The following is a 4,581-nucleotide window of genomic DNA, read 5'->3' as shown; positions in this document are numbered from 1 at the left end:
TTGTCAATCAATGGAAGGGGTAACTGATGTAATTTAGATACTATAGTATGTACATTAACATAATATTCACAAGGCAGAATTAGTTTTACATGGTATATTATAGGAATAAGTATAGGACACAGAACACCTGTTTTATCAGTTTTTGATACTATAGTATGGATGTTATATTAATATAAAGGCCACAGCATAGCTATTATATCAAATTTACATGTTATATTAGGCTTTAAATACTATATTATGACCATTATATTAGTATTAAAGTCCACAAGGCAGATATTATATTAGTTTTAGATGCTATTGTATGGATATTACATTCATATTTAAGGCCACAGGACAGATTATATTTGCTTTAGATCTCACAGTATGGATATAGTTGAATGCAAAGTTCAGCTATTGTGTTAGTGTTACATGTCACAGGCCAAGTATGATATTCATTTCAGATGCTATGGTATTAATATCACATTCAGGTAAAGGCCTCAGCACAGCTATTGCAAAAGTTGTAGATGCCATCTTATGGGCATCATATTAGCATGAAAGTGACATTGAAGCAATTACATTGGTTCTGGAAGCCACACTGTGGATATCATATTAATGTTAAAGGCCACAGAAAATTTTTTTTATTAGTTTTCCAGGTCACACTTTGGATAATACGTTAATAATAAAGGAAACAGGTCAGTGATTTAATCAGTTTTATTTGCAGTAGTATCTACATCATTTTTAACATTAAAATTCACAGAACAGCTATTATATCAATATTAGATGCTCTACTAAATGTGTTATATTAATGTTAGAAGCCACAGGGCACTAATAATATTAATTTTCAATGCTATTGTGTGGATATCATGTTAGAATTAAAAGATCATGGGGCAGTTCTTATATTAGTTTAGATGTCACAGTATGGATATTGTATTAAAATTAAAAGTCACAGAGCACCCTTTACATTAATTTTAAAATCTATAATATCTATATCATATAAATTATAAATTTTAGAAGAAAGCTATTATATTATTATCAGATACTATAGTATAAATATTATAGATTATGAATATTATATTAATATAAAAGGCCACATAGAAGCTACTATATTAGTTTTAGATTTTATAATATGGATATTACATTGGAATGAAAAGCCATAGTTTAGTAGTTTTATTTTATTAGTTTTGGAATATATAGTATCAATAATATATTAATATAATCACCAGAGGGTAGCTATTATATTAGTTTCAAATATAATACTGATCACAAGTTCAAGACCAGCATCAACAACTGAGGAGGCCCTAAGCAACTCAGTGAGACCCTGTCTCAAGTTTTGTTTTTAAAAAAAAGGGGTGGGGTGGGGCTGCTCTGTGGCAGAGACTTGCCTTGCAAGTGTGAGGCTCTGAGTTCGATCCTAGCACCACATAAAAACAAATAAAGGCACTGAGTCTACATACAACTAAACAATTTTTTTTTTTAAATGAGGGTGGTGGTGTTGGCTGGGGATGTAGCTCAGAATTGCTTTGGTTTAAATTGCCAATACCAAAAATAAAAAAATGACTGGGCAGCTATTATATCAATTTTTGAAGCTATAGTTGGGTATCATAATGGTATTAAAGATTACTGGGCAGTTATTGTATTAGTGATATATTCTATACTATGAATATCATACTAGCATTAAACACCATCATGTAGTTATTTTATTATTTTCAGATGCTATGGTATGGATACTATATAAGTATTAAACGCCACAGAATAGCTCTAAGGCCAGTTTTAGATGCTATATATGGATGCTATATATATGGATATTCACATTAGAAGCAAAAGCCACAAAGCAGCTATTATATCAGTTTTCAATACAATATTATGTTTAACATATAATACAAAAGGCCATAGAGCAGCCATATCAGATTTTGATACTATAGGATGGACATGATAATAGTGTTAAAGACAACAAGGCAGCTATTATGTTACTTTTACATGCTGCAATATAGATATATTAGCTATGAAGGCCACAGGGCAAATACTATATCAGTTTTATTTTTATTTTATTTTTTTTGGTATCAGAGATTGAACTCAGGAGAACTTGACCACTGAGCTACATCCCCAGCCCTATTTTATATTTTAGTTAGAGCCAGGGGCTCACTGAGTTGCTCAGCACCTCAGTTTTGCTGAGACTGGCTTTAAACTCATGATCCTCCTGTCTCAGCCTCCTGAACCACTGGGATTACAGGTGTGTGTCACTACACCTAGCCCTATATCAGTTTTAGATGCTATATTATGGATATCAAACTAAAATCAGAGGCCTCGGAGCAGCTGTCATATCAATTTTAAATGCTATATTAGTCTTAAAGGACACATGGCACGCCAATTTATCAGTTTTTGATGCTCTTGTATGGATATCATATCAGCATTGAAGACCATGGGGCAGGAATTATATCACTTTTAGATGTAAACAGTATGAATATTCATTAGTATTATATTATTATATTAACTTGAAATGCCATTATTTTATTTTATTAATTAATGGATATCATTTTATTATAAAAGGCTACAGTGCAGCTATTTCAATAGTTTGGGAAGCTAGAGCACGAATATTATATTCACATTAAAGGCTAAAGGGAAGGTAGTATATTAATTTTACATGCACTGTTCTATGGATACCATAATAAATATGAAAACCACAGGGCAGTTATTATATTAGCTTAAGATCTAATAAGATGGATATTACATCAATATTAAAATCCACAGAGAATGTATCATATTTTTTCATATGTTATAGTATAGATATTATATTAGTATTAAAGATCACAGGGAAGCTCAGTATTAGTTTTAGAGTTTATACTATGCATATGATGTTGGTATTAAAGAAAATAGTGCAACTGTTATATTATTTACAAGGATAAAGTATGGATACTACATCAGAACTATAGGCCACAGGACTGCTATTTTATTAGTTTTAAATGCTATAATGTGGATATCACAAAAAATTGAAGGTCACAGAGCAGCTATTTTATTCATTTTAGATGCTGTAGTATGGATTTTATATAGTATTAAAATGCCACAGGGAAACTATCACTTCAATTTTAGGAGATACAGTGTTGATATTATTAAAGGCCATAGGGCAGCTAGTATATTAGATGTGATATGTGGATATTGTATTAATATAAAAGGCCACAGAAGAGCTTTAATATTACACTTAGAGGCCACAGTATAGTTATAATATTAATAATAGTGTCACAGGCAGCTCCTATAGTACTTAGTATAGGTGCTGTAGTATGCACACCATAATTAAAGCCCAGTCAGGCAGTGGCACATGCCTGTAATTCCAGTGAGTTAGGAAGCTGAGGCAGGAGAATTACAAGTTCAAGTCCAGCCTCAGCCACTTAGTGAGTCCCCAAGTAATTTATCAAGACCCTGTGTCAAAATAAAATAAATAAATAAATAAATAAAAAGGGCTGGGGATGGGGTTAAATGCCTCTAGTTTCAATTCTTATTACCAAAAAAAAAGGTATTAAAGGCATAACTTCAGTAATTACATTAGTTCTATATTATATATGTATTTATGTGTGTAGATATATATATATATATATCTTATTAGTATTAAGCTATTATACTCATTTTAGATACTATAGTTTGGATATCATATTACTATTAAGTGCAAGAACTATGGGCATTTTGTTAAATTATTTTAACTTTAGATGCTATAGTATGGATACCATAATAGTATTAAAGTCCACAAGGCAGCTGTTGTATTACTTTTAGATGACATAGTATAGAGATTTTATTAAATTTAAGGCTAAAGGCCATAGGGCTGATATTATATCCATTTTAAATGCTATATATTATAGATATCATATTATATGGATATCATATTAAAGGCCACAGAGTAGCTATTATATCAATTTAAGATGCTATAATAAGGTGTCATATTGGTATTAAAGGATACAGGGCAGCTATTATATGAGTTTTAGAGATAATCGTATGAGAACTACATTAGTTGCCACAGGGTAGATATTATATTAGTTTGAGATGCTATAGCATGGATATTAATTTTGTATTAGAAAACTACAGGCCAGCTATTATTTTAGTTTTGGATTCTATAGTTTGGATATATTATTAACATTAGAGGTTACAGGGAAGTTATTATATTAGTAATAGTATTAAACCTCAGAACAGTTATTATATTAGTTGTACTTACTATAGTATAGATATTACTTCAATATTAAAGCCACATATCAGGTATTATATTAATGTAAAAGCTGTAGTATGAATATTATACTAATATTAAAGACTACAGCAGAACTATATTGTCCTAATTGTATAATATTCTGTATTTGTTGGTGTTTTTTAATATACTAAAGGAACAGCTTTGCAGCAAGATAAGAAACAAAGTATTCAACTTACAAAAAAGCAAAAAGAGTCTGGGGCTGTGAAGTGGCATGCCCCTGGTTTCCATCCTCATATCTTTTTCTTAGTTATCAATACTGTGCTGCCTTTCTTAAAGAGAGAAACCTGACTTTTTCTTCTCTGTTTCTTCCATAACTCTCAATTCCTCTCAGGCCTTCTTTTCTCCAGTGTCCCAGCTGTGTTCCCCGAGGATGG

The sequence above is a fragment of the Urocitellus parryii genome, unplaced genomic scaffold, assembly GCF_045843805.1.
Source record: "Urocitellus parryii isolate mUroPar1 unplaced genomic scaffold, mUroPar1.hap1 Scaffold_422, whole genome shotgun sequence".
NCBI lineage: Eukaryota > Metazoa > Chordata > Mammalia > Rodentia > Sciuridae > Urocitellus > Urocitellus parryii.
Note: the sequence above shows the minus strand (reverse complement) of the source record.